The sequence below is a fragment of the Camelus ferus genome, chromosome 13 (assembly GCF_009834535.1).
Source record: "Camelus ferus isolate YT-003-E chromosome 13, BCGSAC_Cfer_1.0, whole genome shotgun sequence".
Lineage (NCBI taxonomy): Eukaryota > Metazoa > Chordata > Mammalia > Artiodactyla > Camelidae > Camelus > Camelus ferus.
The window spans coordinates 7,901,633-7,923,442 of record NC_045708.1 but is presented as its reverse complement, the minus strand read 5'-3'; positions in this window follow the sequence as shown (position 1 = coordinate 7,923,442).

The window sequence follows — 21,810 nt, the reverse complement described above, 5'->3', positions numbered from 1 at the left end:
TCAGACCAGGGAAGTGATGCCTTGCCTGGCCCAGTTTGATGAGGAGCCATGAAGGAAGAGGGGCACCCCCAGGAGTACCCAGGCTCAAGGAAGGGAGTAATACACGAGGCGATGCTTTGGGGTGAAGGACGAGGATGGGCATGAGAGGATCCAGAGCCCACGCTGGGGCTGTGGGAAGAGGCTGGTCAGAGAGATGCAGTGGGTGTGAGAGGCAGGAGTCCAGTGGCAGGTGTCCTGCCCAGTAAGGACTGCAAGACTCTATCCTCCACAAGGACTAGCTGTCAGGGCAGGAATATGGAGGGGCATGAAAGGTGCTGCGGGTGAGGGGAGCTCCCTCCGTGGGGCATTCGGAAGAGGCCTGTAAGGAGTCTGGAACTCTGGGCTGGAGACATAGAAGTTGCAGTGTCTGTAGCCAGCAGCCAAAGCCAAGGCCCTGGTGAGAGCTGGGAACACGTGTGGAGTGAGGCAAGAGAAGGCCCAGGGAAACCTCGGCTTCTGGGGCCATGATGGGGGAGACAGAACAGCGGGGGGGGGGGGGGAGTGGGCAGGAGGGTGTAAGCCCAGCAAGGCCACCGCCGGCCAACTCCGTTCTCAGAGGGAGTAGCCGGGAGGCCAGAGGCCAGATGGTCTCCCCAGGACACCGGGCCCACAGAGGGGGCCTGAGGGGCTCAGACAACAGGGCGGTCCAGACTGTCCCTGAGTGTCACCGGAGGGATATTTGGATACACTGGTGGTGTTTAGCTTGGGAAGACAGGACCGCTTCTCATGGGTTACCCAAGGGCTGCTGTTGTGGGGAAGGGGGCCTGCAAACTCACTGGCACAGGGTATGACCTGTCACACTGCCTCTGTAACCCAGCTGGATGTGGGGAAGGGGGCAAGGGCATGGTACCCATTTCTAGATGTGAAGAGACTGAGGATGAGAGACTTTCCTGGCATATGATACACAGAGTAACTGGAGAAGCACAAGTTCTGATCCAGGTACCCCTGGATCCAAAGAGTGTGCTCTAAACCCTTCAGTTTCACTGTCCCCTACTCCAGATGGCCGGCCCGGCGGCAGGCCCAGAAACTTTACCATCGGAGGAGGCAGGTATCAGCTTCCTTCAAAGAAACACCTACACATTGTCCAGCAGGGGGCGCCTCGGGATCCTGAGAAGTGTGGAAGCCCGAGATGGCAGACAGGTTGGCCACAGGCTCACAGGCACTGGAACATGGCTAAGGAGAGAGAGGCCTGCGCATCCCCCAAGATCCTTTCTAATCAGTCGATATTTTTGAGTACCTACTGTCTGCCAGGCAGCGACAAAACAGACAAGGACTCTGTACTCCTGGAATATGCATTCTAGATGGAGAAACAGAAACACAGGCAGCTGAATAAATAATTACCAACATGATAGTTCACTTAATACACATGCCCGGCACTACTCCAAGAGCTTTATATATATTGATTCATCATAATAACCTTATGAAGTGGGAACTATTATTATTTCCATTTTTACAGATGAGAAAGCTGAAGCACAGAGAGGTTAAGTGACTTGCCTGAGGCACACAGCTAGTAAGTGGTGAAACTGGAATTCTACCCAGCCCCTTAGCCACTTGATCCATGTAGTATAGTAAACAAAGTAGAGAGTGAAGGTGGTAGTGCTATTTTGGTCAAGGTGATCAGGGAGGATCTCTCTGAGAAAGTGACACTTGAATGATGAGGAGAAACCAGCCATGCAGGTATCTGGGGGAAGAGTATTACCGCAGCAGTAAGTGCAAAGGCCCTGAGGTGGGAATGGATTTACTTACAGATCAGTAAGGCAGCCAGCACACCTAGAACTCAGTGAGCAAGTGGGGGAGTGGTTTGACATGAAAGTTGCAGATGTAGGCAGGCCACCCTGAGAGTTTCCCTAGCTCCTATTGCATGCTCTGTCTTATAAGGTATAAACACTACAAGAAGCAGTGGCTTTTAAGGGAAAACCTTTCCTCTGTCTAGCAGAAGATGAGGATGGAGCGTTAGACATCAGCAGCTTACAGTTTCCTTGGTGAAATGAAATTTCCCAGGAGTAACGGGATGAACATGATGTTGATGATGGTGGTGACAAGAACAGGTGTTTGCTGAGGTCTTACTGGCGCCAATTCCTGTGCTAAGCATGCAGGCTTGTTTAATTTGCTGAATGGCCCTCTCTGGTAGATAGAGATATTCCCATTTTATAGATGAAAGAGCTAAGACTCAGAGATGTTGGGTAACTTGCAGGATCATATGAGAAGTAAGTGGTTAAGCTGGACCTAGCCACTTTACCACAGTACAGGGTCGAAGATAGGCTCGTGCTAGAGGACAGAGTTGGGGCAGGAAGAGTGGAAGGAGTTGGAAATGACAAGGATGCGGGGACTCCAGGGCTTCTCTGCATACCATTGTCCCAGGCAGAAGGAAAGGATGCTAAGTGTCTGGGACATTTTGGTTAAGGGGTCAGGGGAGGTAAGATGAATTTTCTTTTAGATTTCTTGGTGGAAATCTATTTAACCACTTTGAAATGGAAAAAGTCTCTTTTCCCCTTTCCGATTTATTCGCTTGTAAATCCGATTGTAAATCTGGATTTTTGGATTCATGGTGTAGTTTACTTGGGGACGTAGAGGGAGGAGGGAAGGAAGGACCAGTTTCTCTAAGCACCACTAGGTGTCAGCATTGTCGAGGGAGTCCCCAGGCGGGGCTGGTTCTGTCAGGTTCTCCACAGAGAATGGGACATCAAAGTCAGGATTTGAATCCAAATCCTGTTTTCTTTCCATTGCCTGGGGCTAAGTCTGGGTCTGCAGAGGCTGAGCTCCCTGCCCTGCTTTGGGGCTGGTCTTAAACCAGAGGCTCCTGAGAAACAGTAAGGCTGGGTCCTCTGAGCCCTGAGTTCTGTAAGACTGGAAAGGGCTGGTCCAGGGATCCAACCCGAAATGGTTCTGGGGGCCTAGACCCTCCAGTCTGTCCCCATCTCAGCAGAAACCCAGCCCCTCCTTGTGGCCCCTAGCCTGCAGTGAACACAGAACACCCAGGCAGATCCAATCCTAATCCCCTGGTAAATAATGACTTTGCCATTTTTCCCCCCGTAAATTAAACCTAATCTTGTGTTGACTCTGCTGAACAAGGAGAATAATGAAAACGATTAAGATGAGATGGTATTCATTCTTCTCCAACAAAAGCCAATTAATTATCAGCAGGATTATCGCCCTGAGCCAGGAGTCTCTGCAGTCAGGGTGGGCATCTCCTAGTGCTTTAGCCAGGGTCTGTTAGTGATGCAGCAGGAAAGATTTCAGTTAGATGTAAGGCAGAACTGCCTGGATGGGGGTGGGGCTGAAGCGAAGGAGGCAGAGATGAAAAGCATGGAAACACCCACCCAGGTTATGTTTATAAGAAGGAGTCTCCACAGAAATTCCTGAACCCCTGCACATAGCAGGGATTTGCTCTCTGAGGCCCTGGATCACTCACCCGTCTCCACCCTGGACCACCTGGCACCCTTCCCTACTTTTCCTCCCACACGGGATCTTTCTGTAACCTATCTCTGCCTTGTGGGCTCCTTTCTGGGGTCACCTTTGATAAATAAACCTGTGTGCAGGGGTCTCTAGCCTCCTTCCCACATTGCTTTTCCTTCTCCCTTCCTCTCCCAGGAATCAGGGAAGCTGCTTGTCCAGGGTTAAGAGCATGATTTGGGACAGAGACACTTCGATTTCACCTGGCTTTGCCCCTCATCCTTATCTGCAAAATGGAACTGGCAACCCCATCTGCCAACCTGCTTTGCTGCTCCAAGGAGCTAAAGCACCCAGGGCTCCAGGCCCCGGTGCCTACGAGTTTCTCTGCACAAGGTGGGAGGCCAATTAGATTGGGCTGACTGCTGCCACTGGGGCTGCTGCTGTTGAGAGGTGGGAGGGAACGGCTCCCTCTTGATCACCTCCCCTGGCTACATTATCTCATTGACTCCCCAGGGGAGACTTCATTTTGTCATCCCAATTTATGGATAAGGAAGTCGAGGCTCTGAGAGGTGGGTCTCAAGGTCAAGGTCACAAAGCTGTCAGCTGCAGAGCTAGCTGGGCTGAGGCCTGGGTCCTCAGGCCCCCCAAGGCTTGTGCCCCTACCTGACTCCATGATGCTTCAATGCACTTGAAAGGCATTCCATCCATGCTGGCTGAATGACTGAAACACACATCAAGTGCTATTTCTGGTTCAGTAAGCCCCTGTTTCAGACTCTCCCACATCTCAGTAACTCCCAGAAGTAAATGGATTGTGTGTGCTTGCAAAATTCTTCTTGGTAGTTCTTGGCAACTCACGCATCTTAGTACTACTATTAAGAAAAACCCATCCTTCCATCCAGATCTCAGATCTTGCTTCATTTGCTTGGATTGGTAGGGTTTTGTTATTTTCTGAGTGTCACAAAAGTATCCCCAAAGCCCATATTTGATAGTCCAGGGCATTTCACACCTACTGAGTACTCACTGTGGGCCAGGTGTATTCAAAGTGCCATTGGTGCATGGCTTTATTTAATCCTCCCAGCGCGCCTGTGTACTATTTTCATTCCTTTTTGAGAGACTGTGACAGAATTGAGGCTCAGAGAAGTGCAGTCTTGCCCAAGGTCACACAGCTGGAATCTAGCTGAGGCCTGTCTCACTCTAGAGCTGGAATTCTCTGCACACCAAGGGGCTTTCCCATGTGACTTTCATGGGGATTTCAGTCTTGTAGGTGGTGGGACTGTTGGAAGGCCTTGGCCTCTGGATTTAGTGAACCAATGAGGTCTTTGTCCCTTGGGAGCTCACAGACTAAAGGGGGAGACACCTGGACTCTCAGTTCTGACTTTCCCTGCCTGGGTGACCTTGGCCAAGTCACATAACCAGTCAGTGCTTCAGTTTCTTTGTCTGTAAAATTGGGGTGGATCTCATAGGTTTATTATGAGGATCAAATGAATTAATATTTGGAAAGCACATGGATCAGGACCTGCACATAGCAAGTACAATGACGAGCTTGTTAAATAAATAAAATGAACAAGTCTGGCAATTACTGCCCGAAAGTAAAAAGGATGCAAGGGGGAAGCCCACTGTATTTTGGGAGCCCAGAGAAGGGGCATTTAACTTGGACCTTAATCAGGGGAGGCTTCCTGGAGGAGGCAGTGAGTGGACTCTTGATCTGAGGAGTAGTGGGAAGATAAATTACTTCCCTAGCCAGCTCTTAGCTTCCTGTCCGATCAGCTGGAGCTGTGGTGTTAACTGGTCTTTTCTCAGGGCTTATTGCTGTGATTTATCCACTTGCTAAGCACCATAATATCATCTGAATTTGAATAGAAACCTCTGTCCTTGGGGACCCAGGATTGAGGGGAGTGGGTGGAGAGGGTCCTGAGTCTTCATCAAGTCAGGAGAAGAGGACCCTAGATGGGGTGGGCAGCTGTGAGAAAGTCTCTGGTGGTGTAGGTTGTAGTGAGGACCTAAAGCCTGCATAAAGACAAAGATGTCTCTGAAAAAAATAAAAAGAAAAAAAAAGGAGGGGAGAAGCAGGCAAGGAAATGATTTTCTCTGCTGGCGTTTCTCGGGGAATTAAATCTTGTTTTTCGTCACCACGGAGTGGAATAATCCAATATATTAAAGCAGAAGCCCTCCTCCTATTTATTGCTGTGACTTTGACCTAACAGTCTCCGGGCTGCATTTGGAATCAGATGGTCCCAGGGAGGGAGAAAGGGAGGGAGGTGTCAGCCCCTGGATCAATTACTCTCCTCTCCAACACCGGAAAAATGAATTATTCCCTGAAAAGCAGGCTCCTCATCCGATGAATTCTGCACTGCAGAGCTCATGGAGTTATACGAAATTGAATTTGGTCTTTGAGAGACATTTAAAACCAGGTAGAGTGTGTGTGCAGTGGGGAGCGTCTGACAGCCCGGGTTGGGGGGAACCTCTATTGCCTGACTGGGGAAGCCCCTGGCTTACAGACCTCCGGGGCAGGGGACAAGAGGCAGCCATCCTGCTTGCCTGATGGGCCACCTGCACTCTGCAGGGGTGAGGCATTTTGTTCCCAGCCTGAGGCTCAGAGAGGTGAGGCTGCTTTTCTGGGACCACACAGTGAGCTGGTAACCATAGCAACCTGTTACCTTTTTGTCCCTTGTCCTGTTGAAAATGGTCTCAGAGACTTCCCCCAACCCCCTTCCTCCCAGAACCTCTAGGGGAACAAGTTGTGGTTGAGAGCTTTTCACTCTGAAGCATTGGTTCTGTCCATCCGTAGCTGTTTGACCTGGGGCAAGTAGCTTGACCTCTCTGGGCCTCAGTTGCCTGATCCAAAAAATGGGGTGTGCTAAAAATCCTTGTACTCATTGCTACTCTGTCAGCTACAAATGACAGAAATGCAATTCAAAGTGGTTTAATTAAAAAGCAAATTTGGGGACTCACATCACAGAAAAGCCCTGTATTGATTCCTTATGGTTAAAACTGGATCCAGAGGCTCCAACAGTATATTCAGAACTTGGTTTTTCTCTTTGTCTCTCAGCTCTATGTGGCTGCATCCCAGGCAGGCTCACCCCAGAAGGGGCTGGGCACCCCTCCAGGTGTATGTCTTTCTAGCAGTAAGTCTAGTGGGTTCACATGCCCACCACTGAGCTAGTAACTGGTGAGAGGGATGGCATCTTGATAGGAATGGCCTGGAGTGGAGTCACCCATTGAGAACTGGAGGGCTGAGAGAAGGGGGCAGACACTGTGAGGCTCAAAGAAGGGGGCCTGTGTGCAGGGACAAAAGCCTAACAAAGAGTCCCACTTTGCACAACCTCACAGCCTCGGGCAGGGACAAGTGGGTATTTGGCTCAGTGTTTGGTGCAGGGCAAGCACTCACCTGACCTACTGACAGCAATTGCTTCCAATTTTTATCAAGGGGGAAACAGCATCCTTGTGGGCAGGATACGAGGGGCTCTGCCAGGACTCCCTCTATGTCCCTCATGGTCTCCAGCTCCATCTGCTCCTCCAGCCCACCCCTCAGGCCAGATCCCAGCCATCAGCCCTCTGCCTGGCCAGGAGTTCCCGGGGAGGGGGCAGTTCCTCACCCCACACAGCCTGGGAGCTGCAGAGGCTGCACTTTCACTAATGATGTGGGGAAGAGAGGAAAAAACTAGCTGGAGAGGGAGATATTTTAGCAGAAAAACCCTCCCCTTGGATTTGAGCAGGTTTTTCAGGGCTAATGAGCTGGGGCCAAGGGATTTGCTGGGAGGGGGCCAAGACTGATCCAGGCTGGGGTTCTGCAGGGGCTGGAGTCCTGACCAAGGAGAGGGGAGTAGGGGCTTGGGGAGGTGGGGGATGGAGGCTCTCACCCCACAGTAGCTCACTCCTCAGTTAACCCTGCCTGCCTCATGCCCCACCACAGTCTGATTCACCAGTGACCAAGACAATTTTGCCAAGCTTGATTATCTCTAGCCTGAATTATGAAAATGCTGTGTATCTGTTTTATTGTCCCCAAGTATAAAGTCATGTTGTAATATTGCAGCTGCCTTTTTATATTACAACCGCTGCCCCCAGCTCCATCCAGAGAGATTCTGATCCACTCTCCTCTACCGATTGAACATCTGCCCCAGGGATCAAGGAAGGAGGAGGAGGAAGAGGATGGAAAAGAGGAGAGTCCTATGTCACACCCACCTGAGTGCTGGCTTCTTCTGTCTAAGGGGTTTGCACTCAGTTTACCCCCTCCCCTACACCTTTCCAGTTACAGAGGAGGAAACTGAGGCCGTGCTGGGGGAAGGAATGGATGTGCTTCTCTTGAGGGTTGTTAGCCAGACATGCTGTACCTTTAGGTGCCTCTGCCCCCAACCTGAATTTTAGTATGTTTAGGGTGTGGGGAGGCAGAACCTTAGGAGAAAACTTGGACTTTTGCCACCCTGATCACCTGCAGTAGCCACCTTGGGTCAGGGGAGATTCTCAGAGCAAGCCTACCAGGCTGGGGGAAGGAATAACCCGACTGGAACTGAGAACAAACAGTAAGTGTGGTTCAGCACCGTGGACAGCGCCCCGCACCCATCTAGGGCTGGCAATCTTGCGTGGGCAAGCTCCAAGTTGGCCCGTGACAGTCTAAGTAAGGCAAGGGGGTGGGGGCACAAGGATTATTGGACACTTATATCAGCCAGCACCAATGCTGGACACTTTAATAAATTATTCTAACTTGGTCTCATCTTTATTCTCATTTTACAACTGAGAAAACTTGAGACTCAGAAAAGTTGATCCAGGTCACACAGAGAGTTAGCAGCAGAGCCCAGACGTCAATCCAAGTTTATCTGGTTCCAGAATCTCTTCTTGTTTCTTTGATCAGATGGGAGAGGCACAGCCTCTGCACACTTGTGGCAACCGTGACCCCGAAGCCACTAGATTTGTAGCTGGGAGTCTGGGTCTGCATGTATGTAGCTTTGTGAGTGCCTCTGGGAGTGTGTGAGGGTGAATTTAGTGGAGTGTGACTGTTTACAGGAGGCTGCATGAGTCCCCGTGGGAACTAGAAGATGATAGTTGGTGTCACATTTCAGAGACCTTCCCTCCTCCTGGAAGGAGACCTAGCATTCATTGCTGGCCTTTTTTTTTTCCCCCTAAAGCACTTAAAGAACAGACCAGAACTGATAGCTAAATTAAACCTGCTGAGAGCGCCTGTTTAATTGAAAATGCCATCTGTAATTTAAATGTCAGAATCAGGATGGTTATTATGGCTGCCTTGAAGACTGGGGCTCATTTCACAGTTTCAAAACAGACCAAGAAAAGCAGCAAATGGACCATGGCCTGCGGCGTTGTGGAGCGATTAATAACTTCCCTATTCCCGCTGAGCTCTGGCTCCCACCGGGGCCCCCACAGAGGAAATCTGGCTGCTGGGAAGTGGGAGATGGGAGCTGGGGGCTTGGGCTCAAGGACTCAGCCTCCTTCCTCGCTCCCTCCACACTTCTGCTCCAGCCTCCACTCAAATGCAGGGCAACCTTTCCAAAGTGCAAGGCTCATCTTGTTCCTCTCCAGGGTCTCCCTGGCACTTTGGGATGAAATCCCAACCTCTTAGCCTGTTATTCAGAATCTCTGGAAAGCAATGCCCTGCCCATTTCTCCCACTTCAGCTCCTGCCACTGCCTGCTGCAGACTGAATGCCTCCAGGCCTTTGCACAGGCTGAGCCCTCTGCCTGCAAAACCATTGATTCTCTTGTCTACCTAGTGAGCCCACTTAGCATTCATGACTCAGTCCTAGTGTCACCACCCCCAGGAAGCCTTCCCTGACTACCCCATCCCTCCCCAAAGCACCAAGCCAAGCAAGGTTAAGGGCTTCCTTCCTGGTCTCCCATGGCCCTTTTGCTCACCTCTGTAACTGACTTATCCCGATGCTGTCCTTCCCCCACTCTCCTTGTACCATGAGCTTCTCAAGGACAGAGCTGGTGCCTTGTTCATCTTGAGACCTGGTGCCCTGTCTTGAGCAATCAGAACAGCTAACACTTATTTAGTTCCTACTATGTATCAAGCACTATCTTCAGTCCCATTTTAGAGATAGAAAAAACTGAGGCATGGAGAGTAACTTGTTGTAAAGCCAGGGAGCTCCCAGTGGCAGAGCTGGGACTTGGATAAAGTCAGTCTGCTTCCAGAGACCAAGATCTTAACTGCTATTCTATAACGCTTCATGCTGGGCCCTTAGCTTGGAGAATATTTGATTACGGAACACATAAATTGCTCATCAGGTGTGTTCCAGTCTATCTGGGGAAGACAAGTCATAACAAAGTGATTAGGCATAAAGTGCAAAGGGAGTTAAGCCAACACTCGTGATAAGCTCAGGCCCTGGTGCTTCCTCGTTGCAGGATGGGCCTGCAGGAAGGGTCCCTGTGCCTAAGACTCCCAGGGATTCAAGATGGGAGTCTTTGTCCCCTTTTCCATCCCTCCTTAGGCCACTCTCTGCCTGCCTATTCTCTGCCTATGACCCCCAGTTGCACTTAATGAAGCAGTGAGATGCAGTGGGACAACCAGGGTTAATGCCCCAGCCTTCTGCTTATAGCCATGGAATCTTGGCAGGACATTTCACCTCTCTGACCTCACTGTCTTCATCTTTGAAATGGGGTCATAACAGTACCTAACTCAGTGTTGAGGACTAAGTGAGAGCCTGGAGGTACAATGCTTAGCGGAGGCATGTAGCAAAGGTCTAATGTATGATAGACCTTCCTTCCTTCCTTCCTTCCTTCCTGGCCCATGTCCAGGGGTAAGAGATTGTGCCTGCTCTGTGTTCCTGAGCCCCTACCTTCCAGCTTTGTAGGATTTTAAACTGCTCAGTGGAAAAAGAATCTCCAAGATCACATTTTTGTTCTGTGGCTGGTACTATACCCATCATGCTCTCAGCATGACCCCAATCTCCCAGTCCCCTCTGGCCCACACCCTGTCTTCATGTCCTGTCTGTCCTCTGCCGTGCTCTCTCACCTGACCTCCTCCTCTCTGGGGTTGTCATGGAACCATTTATTCCCTCAGCCATGACAAAAACAGAGAAACTCACTCCCAATTAGAGGGGTTTCCGTCTCCCCAGGTCTTCACTTCTTGCATGTTCTTGACTTGTTAGAGGAAATCGTGTATCGACATTGGTATTGATTTGCATAATTCAGATATAATTAGGAGAAAGATCTGCTAGAGTGGCAGGCAGCGGGGCTGGTGCTGCTGTATTCTGCTGACCTTGGGGAGAGCTTGGAACTGGGTCTTCAATCGTCCCCAAGATCATGGCTCCTGTTCTCTGCAAAGCCCTGTTGGCACTGCACCCAGAACTTTACTTCTCCATGAAGTTTTAAGGCCATGGGAAAGCCCTCTGCCCTCAGAGTATCTCCTTGTCTGGCTTAGCATCTGGACTCCTGACCATGAAGGCTATCCCTGGGGGGCCTGCTGGGATATAGGAAGACATGATGCTGGCCAGGAGGTCAGTGGACACAGGGGCTAGTTTGCCTATGATGCTCACCACCTGGAGAGGGGAAGAGGACTTCAGCATACTGTCATTTTGACAGTCAGAGAAAAGGAAGCAAAACTAAGCAGCGCTTGAAGCCAGAGACTAGAAATTAGTGTGACCCAGTGAATTATATTGCTGCTGTGATGAAGAATGGTGGTGCGTCCTTGAAAAGATTAGGGACATAACGAGGCAGAGAAATAGATGAAAAATGCACACCCATGCCTGCTCTGTTCTGTAACCATTTCTTCATGCCTTCATTTATTCATCTATTCATTCAACAAATATTTATTGAGGGGCTATTATGTGCCAGGCAAACAGTAAAGTATTAGGTGTCGACACTGGGAAAACAGATGTGATCTCTTTTTGTAACTGGGGGATTTGGTTCCCGCCCACTCCAGCCTAGAAGAGTGGATGTTGGTATAGGATTTAGAGCCTGGAGGGCAGGCTCTGGGAAGGACTAGTGCCCAGAAGACCATTTGATGCTTCCTTTGAGTTGTGCCTCTGTCTATTTCACCTGTGAACTCGTTCTGTCCCAGGAAGGCAGTGACAGCACGAGGATGGGGAGGGGGCACTCCCAATCAAGTGAGAACCTGAGAAGCGACAGCACTGGGGTGGGGTGGGGTGGGGTGGGGGTTCCCAGTCAGGTGAGCTTCCTGGGAAGCAGGAAGATAGGCAGGGAGTTTCTCTCCATACCACCCCCCCATGCCCACTCCTGCCCTAAAGTGACCCCTCCTCCTCCCACACAGCACCTGCAGAGTGGCCATCATCAGAAGCCACATCCAATTTCCTCGGGGAGCAATCTCCAGGCCACTGATTTACTTGTTGGCTGTCACCACGGATGCTGAATAATAAGGCCTCTTCCCACGGAAAGGATATTAGAGGCTGAGATGGGAAGGGCTAGGGCAGTGTGATATTTATTTCCCAGGCATTTGCTGCCATGAATCACTGGGCTGTCTCTAACCTGCTCTCCCACAGCACCACAAGCCCATCTCCCTGCCCCAGGGTCCCAGGGGTGGCTTGCCTGGTGATCCGTTTCAGAGCCTCATCCATGAAGCAGGCTACCTGTCATGCATGTGCGTGGACTGAGAGAGGGAGGAGGCTACCATCCCCCCCTGGAGGGGACTCTGATCCATTCACTCCCTCATTTGGCGAACATTTATTGAACATCTGCTGTTTCCTGCTGTGTGCTGGGCTGGGGACTGGGAATAGAGGGTGAACCAGCCAAGCCTGGTCCCTGTCCCGGGGACCCGAAGTAGTGTTACATTTTTCATGTTTTCTGCTGCCACCCAGTAGGTGAGACACTCTGTACTGAGTGCTGGCTGAGGGAGGGAATCCTACATCCTCTGTCCTTTCCTCTCCCCTTCAAACCCACCCCACCTTTCTCTATCCAGATAGTTAAACAAGATATTCAATCCCTAAACTCTCCAGTGATACTTCCCCACTTTGTGCCAGGACTCCTCTGCTTTCCTTGGGTGGGAGAAGACCTTATTTTATCCGCACCAAGCTCTGTTGGGCCCTTCCCAATGGGGATGATTATTAACCTATCTCATTTAATCTTCACTTGGCAGATGGGGAAACTTGCACAGGGTCACACTGGGCAGACCCACTCCAGTCTGCTTCTCTTCCCAACTCAGGCGTTGGTGACATCAGGTTGGTAGTTTGAAACTGACCATGGTGGAGGTATTTACAGCACGGGAATTAGTAGATGCTGCAGATCAGGGCTTTTCCCCCTTGGAGAGCTGGCTGTTGAGCATTTACCAGCACACCACTGCTCCTAAGCACTTTGCCCATTACTGTCCTCTGGAGCAGCAGCAAAGGATGGAGGTCATATTGGAGCAGCCAAGGATGTCCTTCCTGCTGGTAAGTGGTTAGCGGCTGCTTCGTCCTGGGAGAGCAAAATGAGTACCCATTGAGGAGTTTTCAGCCTCTGGCCGCTTTTCAATATCACAGGTCATTTTGGGAATCAGATTCCACTTCCCCCCTACCCTCCTCCCCACCCACATCCACTAATGATGGAGTTAAGACCTTGTGGCTAATTGAGGTCTGACTCAAGGTTAACCGGTGCTTTTACTGGTGTGAGTGATAGCTTTTTGTTGTGCTCTGAGGACGGACGAGGCAGGAATCCTGCGGGGAAAGTGCACTGAGGCCCCTCCTCAGAGATAAACACAGAATGGCCTCTAGAAGACCTTTTCGTGTGGCTGGGTTTTTTCACCCCTCATCCTTTTGACCTCAGCTTAAATAGGATCTTCTCAAGGAGACCCTAACCATTCCTATCTAAGTAGGTTTCTCTGTCCGCACAATCTTCTCTTTCAGTTTATTTTCTATTTACTGATTTTGTGGCTTCTTTCACTAGAATGCAAGCTCTGCGAAGGTGGGAAACCGAGGTAAGAGGGACATGGTGGTGTCGGATGCTTCTAAAGCATCTTTGCCTCACTGTGGCCTCCTGATTTCCTGATCTGGGGCCGACATCACTCCCAGCTGTTTTCTTTTTGCAACTCAGCTTGGATCTGTGTGAGGTCCCAGGGCTCAGAGGCAGAGCCCTGGCTTTGCACCCTGGTTTTGGGGTTGACTTGCTGCTGGTTCATGGGGAGGGAACAGAAAGGACAGCCTGGAACAGAAGCTGTGTGAGCAGAGGAAGCCCAGTACTACCCTCTGGTCCCCAGCCCAGCACTCTGGTCTCTTCTGACAGGCATAACTTTTCTAGATACTCAAAGGCCTTCCCTGCATTAATTTTTTTCTCTTTTTGTTATTATAAAAATAATGCATTCCACTGGAAAAAAAGTTTGGAAAATGCAAAACAATATTAAGACAAACATAAAAGTCATCTTTTAGGTAAGAGAATCATGTCAACTTTACTGCCTCCCTTGAGTGCATTAGCTCTGCCCACCTGAGCCCAAGACCCCACCTTCTCCAGCAATTACAAGTAACATTAAAACTGCCTCCTGGACCAAGTTATTACTTCCAAGAATAATAGTCTCTGTTACTACAAGAAACTAATTAACAGCATGCAATGAGGGGGAAAAATTCAATTAATTAGTGGCTTAATAAGCACTAGCAATGGCTCTGGGCTTGGCTTGGGAGTTGGGGTTGGGGAGATGGAGACCCCACGAGGTCTAGGGGTGGGGGCTTGAGAGGCGGGGGTGAGCGCCGGGCTCGGGAATGGGTGGAATCCTGAGGGAGCCCGAAATACTACATTGTCAATGAAGAGAGAACCCTGTTTCTCTTTCTGCAAGATTTTTACGCTGCCTCTTGGGCTGAGGCTCTGGGTAGCCCCAGTAGCAGCAGTGTGGAGGCAAGTTCTTAGTCTCTTCCCAATGTAATGTTTTGCTGGCCGCAAGGAAAGTCAGGAAAGACTTTCGTTTCTTTCTCTGTCCTGTGGGGTGGGGGCGGGTGGGGAGGTGGGCACACAGGTCCCTCTCCTCCCTCACAGCCCTGCTCCAGGAGCCCCCACTTTTTTGAGTCTTCCCATCTCTCAGCCAGAAGCTTGGAGTTACGTCGACATTACCTCTTCCTCAAGCCCTACCTCTGTCTCTGTCCACTCAGAGTCCTCCGCCTTCCTGCTGCCCTTGGATCAGGGGGTGCTGGAGTGGCCGCGGGCAGTTTTAGAATCCATCTAGGTCAAAGCTGGTGGGGGATTCACTTAGTGCGGGTGCCATGGGATGGATGGATGTGGTCCACAGCTCTCTGAGTCTAGTTAAGAACCGCTCCTACCACCCACGCATGACTTGCCCAAGGTCATGATGTGACGACACAAGGGTCGGGGTGTGAGGTGAGCGTGTCCTGCAGGGCCCGGCCCCAGAACATTTGATATGTGTGCAGTGGGAAGCTGGTCATTGGAGGTGGACACTTTAAGTGGAGGATTTGGTTCTCATCAAAGCCTTGTCAAGACAGGAGTTCTCTGCAGTCAGGAACATACATGAGAAAATACCATACACAAATGCACTGTGTGTATTTCCTTCTTGATGGTAATCATGTGAAAGGAAATGGACTCAAATTCCTGTGTGTGTAGGTGTATGAGTTTCCTGTTGCTGCTGTAACAGACTACCACAAACTTAGGGGCTTCAACAATACAAACTACCTTTTTTTTTTCTTTTTAATTAAAAAAAAATTTTTGTTGGTTACTTTTTCATATTCTTTTTCTTTTGGAAGTATTTTTTAAATTTATCTAATTAATTTATTGTTTGTTTTTCTGGAGGAGGAAGTAATTAGGTTTATTTATTTGTTTATTTTTAATGGAGGTACTGGGGATTGAACCCAGTACCTCCTGCATGCTAGGCGTGCACTCTACCACTGAGTTATACCCTCCTCCCACCAAACTTCTTTTCTTACAGTCCTGAAGGTCAGGAGTCCAAAATGGATCTCAAATCAAGGGCTAACTAAACTCAAGGTATGGGCAGGGCTGCATTCCTTTCTTGAGACTTTAAGGGAAAAATCTGTTTGCATGCTTTTCCAGCTTCTAGGGGCTGCCTGCATTCCTTGGCTTGTGGCCCTTTCTCCCAACTAACCCAGGCTGCTATCTCTTTAGTTCTTTCTTCTGTCTTCCTCTTCCACTTTTAAGGACCCTTGTGATTATACTGGGCCCACTCAGATCACCCAGAATAACCTCCCTATTTTAGGTCAGCTGATCAGCAACTTTAATTCCATCTGCAGCCTTAGTTTCCATTTGCCATGTAACCAAACCTGTTCACTGGTAATGGGATTAGGGCATAGGTATTTTTGGAAGGTGGCGATCATTACTCTGCCGACCACAGTAGGACATAAACCTGTGGCAACTCTACAGACAATGAGTGTGCCTGTGTGAGAAGCCACATGTTTATGCAGCCCATATAACAAAGTATATTTGTTATATATATGTAAAGGTACACACATGTGTGTTTCACTCAACTATGGTAAAGGAGTTCTCTTTCTATCTTATCTCTAGAAAATGATATTACAAAATCTTGACATATGAAGAGGGAATCAAACAATATGCAGCCAAAAACGTAAGAAGAAATTATTACAGCGGCGTTGGGCAGTTAATAAAAATATTTTCCCTAGATTTTTGTGATGTTTGTGGTATTTGTCAGCTTTAAAAAATGTGTAAGTTGTACTTTTTCATTCTAGATAAACATTAAGTTTATTTCATTATAAACTTTATTTGGAGCTTTATTTCACTCTAAATAAACATGAACTTTCACAACTAATTTTGCATTCTTTTGAACTCACTCATTTGAATGAAGGATGCAATTTTGCATTCTTTTGCATTCTTTTTAAAAAAGTCCCCACCTCCCACCCAAACAGTATAAATTTCAGGTCTCACAAAACTAGGATCCCCTGTTGCTTCCACCCCAGGACCTTTACATACACTCTCCCCTGTGTTGAGAGCTCTTTATGCCTCCTCCACCCTTTTCTCTTGGCTCAGCCTTCAGATTTCAGCTCAAGCTTTACTTTTTCAAAAAATCGTCTCTCACTGCATACCTGCATGTCCCCTTCTCAACTTGGTTGGGTCTCCTCGGTTTCTCTTTTGTGGCCCCTCCCTCTGCCATTATAATCAGTTATTCGTGAAATTGCCTGCTTATGTCTGTCTCCCCCATTGGAATGTCAGCTGCATGACCTTGCATGTCTTGCTCGCCGCTGTTTCCCCTGGCGATTAGCACAGGCTGGTGCTCAGTCAGAACTCTGTAACTACGTGCAGATAGATGCTCCTGAATGCAGATACTTTTCCAAGAACATGCTGCTCACCTGTGCTGGAGCTAAGAGTCAGAATCCAGATATTTGTTGTGTCAAAGCATGTTCTTCTTCCATATCACACATATGAGGCCAGAGGTCATTTCATGGGTGCCCATGTGGTGGGTAGCAGAGATGCGTGTCAGCAAATTCTAAGGTGGGAAGTTAATGAAGAACCAGGCTGCATTAAATTTTGGGGGTAATAGGGAGCCACTGCTGGCTCTGGAGGATTATTGGTTGTCATGGTCTGCCCTTGAGGGAGGCTCTCTGGAGAAGGGCCCCCTGACCAGACCCCATCAGCTTGGGCTGGCAGCTGAGCGAGCATCTTCCCTGCCTGTAGCCCGCCTGGTTGCACCGACCCATCTTCCCCCATTACCCCCATTGTGCCTATCAAAGCCAGCCGCTGTGGGCCAGCCATTTCCAGAGAGAGGCCGATAAGGCGTTTATTGAATTTATGATTTTAATTTATGACAATTCTAATCCCATTATGGGTTGCCTTTTGTCTGCAGCCCATGCAGTGTCAGAGTCTAATTACGGCCAAGCAAGACTTCCCCTGCTCGGGGGAACCTTTCCTGCCAGTCCCTGAGGTCCATCCCCAGTTGCCTGAGAGAGCTGGGGTGGGAGGCACACAGGTTTGTGGGGGGAAGAGAGGCTCCCTGGTCTGCAGGAGAGACAGGCTGCTGCATCACTTCCTGCAGTTGGCAGCGGCACCGTGTGGGACGTGTGGGACGTGTGGGACATGTGGTGATGCTTAGCGAGTGACAATCAGGACTGCAGTGTGGGGCTGTGCTGGGGGGTTGGGGTGCAGTGCATAACCTGCACAGCTGTATGGGCCTCGCTGGGGGTCTCCAGAAATAGGCAGCGTCCAGGGGAAGAGGACGGAACGGGAGCTCAGGGATCTGCCAGGGCTTGTGTGTCAAAGTCTCTGAGAAAATAATTATCTTGGGGTGAGTCCACGACTCCACTGCCAATCCCAGAAAAGGGGACATCTCCCAGGTGGTGAGGGTCCTGGGAGGGAGGTCCAGAGTCCTTTCTCGGGCTTCCGTGGAGGGCTGTGCAGAGTGGAGAGAGAAACATGATGAAACAGGGTCAGGTGCTGGTCCCAGCTCTGCCAGGGGCAGCTGTGACCTGGGGTCACATTTAGCCTGCCTACAATACTCCTTGTTCAGCTGGAAAGTTAGGGGCAGAATCAGGCCCCACCTCAGCCTGGAAAGAGAGTGTAGCTGGGGTGGCTGTAAATGAAGAAGTCTGAATGGAGGGCCCGAAAACTGGGGGAGGAGGGTCAGTGGGAGATGCAGGCTTGGGCCCCCTGAGGCCTGTGCCCAGGCGAAGGCGAGGGGGACCCAGACCTGGGACCAGAGCTCAGGGACTAATGGAAGAGTCAGGAATGATGAGAGGGAAGACACCCTTGGCTGGGTGGCAAGGGAAACCTGGGACGGGAGAGCAGCCTTGTATGCTGCAGAGAGAGACCCAGAGCCTTGCCTCAGTTCCATCAGCTGGAAAACAAATGTGAGAACAACACCAGCCCTGTTTCATGGCTGTTTGCTCCCAAGTCTCTCATCTGTCACTGATGGATTAGAACCAGATGACCTGCAAGAACCCTTTCAGCTCAGGTATCTGTGGATTAAACAAGGAAGGCTTCCTGGAGGAGTCAGTCTGAAGGAAGGGGAAGGGTGGAACTTTTTGAAGCTCTTCAGGCCTAGATCCTGATTCCTTAGGAAGAAGCATAGAGAGGAGGCTGCGTGGTGTAGGGGTTGGAACTCAGACACCTGCAGGGATGGAGCAAGTGACTTAAAAGAGCCAGGCAGACAAGGTGTAACTAACAGGGGGTGGTGGAGACTGTGGCAAACTGGAGTGGGCACGTCCCACCTCACAGGGGAGCTATTTCTCTGCTCCAGGGATCATTGCCATGTGAGGATGCTGATCTTTGGTTGTCACGGTCTCGTCTCTGCAAGTGTCTTCATTGGTAAAATGGCACAATCATAATGTCGGTCTCATGGAGTTGGTATGAGGACTAAATGGGCTGATATACGCACAGTGCTTAGAACAGTGCCTGGCAGATAGCGTCATTGACAGTTACTGTGATTGTTGTCATTCTCCATCTGCACAAGAGACCAGCTGCCTGCTTTCTCTGACTCCCAACATGCTCCAGGCGGGAATGTGGGGGAGTCTATTCACTGTGGTCCCGTTATTGGGGGTCTCTGGAGCAATAGGTTTCTCTGGGACTTGGCCTGAATGGCTGTCATAAACGAGTAATGTTTGTGACGTGGGGAGAAAGCAGATGCTGTTAATGATGCTATGAACAGAACCCTGTGAGTTACCTGGAGTCACTTCATACATGTTTTCATTTTATTTTGGGAGGTTATTCTGAGCCTGAGACATACACGTTTGCAGGAAGGATTTGTCAGGCTTCACTGGTCCGAGAGGGCTGCGACAGAAAACCGTGGGGAGAGGAAGGGTCACGTGGGAAGGCGCGGAAACAGTGCTGGTTGGAGAAGGGGCCTGATTGTGAACCTAAAAGAGATCCCAATTGTGTCCAAGGATGAGGAGGGAGAAATTAGGAGTGGGACTTCCGGGGTAATTGTCTAGCCAGTCCTCACCACTGCATGCATTCTAAATTCTGTCTGGGCTGGCAGAAAGAATAGATGTGAACACACTTGTGTGCGTACATGCGTGTGCACACAGGAACTGGGTGTTAATCTAGCAGTTGCTCAACCTCCTTCGAGATACTCTCCCGCTGGCCTGGATTACATTTCCTCCCACTTCTCGATTTCCAGTCCCGGATCTTTGAATAACCTGCTGCTTGTCCTTGGGTGAGTCATTTACCTTGCTGTGTCTCAGTTTACCAACCTGGAGAGAGAGGCGATCGTTCTGGCCCTACCTGCTGCAAAGAGGCTTCACCCGGTGGCCAGCTGATGGTGGTGTCCTCTTATGGCTTCCTTTGTGTTCAGACACGCTTCCTCTCTGCAGAGCCCTCTGTGGTTTCAAGACTCTTTACAGCATCATCTTGTCTGATTCCTGCCAAGACCTGGTGAGTCAGGGTTGGTGGATGCAACTCTGGGTTATTACTGGGGAAACTGAGGTTCAGAGAGTGTTTTAACGTATGGTTTTATTATTAAGTGTGAGATCAATAGATCACATGGCACTTGCCATTGAAAACGGTTTGTTACGAACAGATCCCAGGAGAAAGGGGCAGAATGATCTGGGGATAAGAACTCTGGCAGCGTGGTCCAGTCACACACTCTCCACATTGTCTGTGTGTATATTTGTGTGTGTGGGTTGTACAGAGCACTGTGACCGAGCTCCATCAGGACCTCATGGAAGGGGGACAGATGGGCAGAAACAGGCATTATCTGTCTCCAATTCAATGCTCTTCATTTCCATCCAACAATTCTCCGTGAAGGTCTTGCTCTGTGCCAAGCATAGCTTCCAGCCCCGAGCTACAGGACTTTCCTGCTGTTCCTGCAGATGGTTTGGAACGGCAGGCATCCCGGTCTGGGAGCCAGGACACCTGGGTCTGAGTCAGAGCACCATCACTGAGTCACTCTGTGACCCATCTATACAATGGGTGGGCTGGGCTAGAGGGTCCTTAAGATGCCCCCAAGTTTGACCCTTTGTGAATGAAGAGCTCTGAGCAGTGGTTCCCAAGACTGCTCGCCAGAATGAGCTGGGTGGGAACAGGAGTCTTTTCAGATCTGACTCCGGGGCCCTCTGTTAGATCTACCAGATCGCATTGTCTTGGGAGTGGGAGCTGGGAAGCTGTACTTTTGAGATGTGATCATGATGTAGCTGGTTCATAAGCTGGCATTTGGGAACCACTGCCTAAGAAATCTGGTTCTTCAAAAGGGACAATGAACTGATTCCTTGGCTAGCTGGAGAGCTGCAGGGCATGCCTTGCACGGAACTGGAAGAGACAGCAGATGCTCAGCCCTAAGCCTCCTGGTGATGATTGTCCTGGGTCTACAGGTGGTAGTTAGCCCTTATGGGGACCCAGGCTTGCCAGCTGGCGGAGCATCTTGGAGCTGAGAGCTTTCCCGGGAGCTTCATCTGGAGGTGCCTCTCCATGCCAGGGCCCGGGATGAGGGTGGGGAAGAGATGGGCTAGGCACCATGAGGCCGTGGAACAGGCTGCTTGAGTCCAGCAGGGACTGGGAGGAGCCTGTGACCTTGGGCAAGTCAGGTCACCCCCTCTGGGGCCTTGGTCTCCCCACTGGTTGAATGCGCATGGAAGTGGATGAGACGGTTTGCCAGACCTTTAGATCTGAGACATTTGGAGTCTAGTCTAGCCCTTAGAGAGGGCTCAGCTGGGGAGAGGGGCCACAGAGAGGAGCTAGTGGGAAGCTGGTGGCAAAGGCAACTCCTGTTAGAGCAGGAAGGAGGGCTCAGCCTGAAGGAACTGGTGGGCCCTGAGACCCCCAGCCAACCTGGCAGAATTGGGACAGGGGAGCTAGAGCTTGGGGCAGGGGTGGTGAGGCTGAAATGCTTCAGATGGGCATCCTGGGAGAAGCCACAGGACAACCTGGGGTTCCCTTGTCACTGCCATGAGGGGGAGGGAGCTAAAAGCATAGATCCCAGTGCTTTTCTCTCTGGGTTCAAAACCCAGCTCAGCCTCCTCCCAGCTGTGTGACCTTAGGGAAGTCACTCTACCTCTCTGTCACCTGGTTTCCTCACCCTATACAACGGAGGACAGTAATCGCACCTCTCTTGGGGGGTCCTTATGAGGATGGAGGCCTTAGAACAGTGCTAAATGAGTTTTTGCTATTGTTGGCATTGCTGTTATTAATATTAGTGTGAGGGCAGTGTTATGTAGTGGTTATAAGCAAGCCTCGAGGCTGAGCCACTGACTGGCCGTGTGACTTTGTTGCCTGACCTCCCTGTGTCTCAGTTGCCCCAGTCCTAAAAGGAGAAGGGTATCTACTTCATTAGAGTGAGTTAACCTAGGTAAGGGCTTTAGCACGGGGCCCCGCTCATGGAAATGCTCTAAAAAGAGCAACTCTTCTTATTGGTGCCATTAATCCAGCTGGACTGAGTTAATTATGTCAGTGATGTTCCTGACTTGCTTTCCTCTGAGCTCCAAGGGGTGGGGTGGAGGTGGGGCCTGGACCTCCAGGGAGCTCCCAGCCCAGACGCCGCCTCCAGGAGTTATGCTGAATTTGGTGTGTTTTTGGTTGGACCATCCGCTTTCCTGATGTCTGTGCCC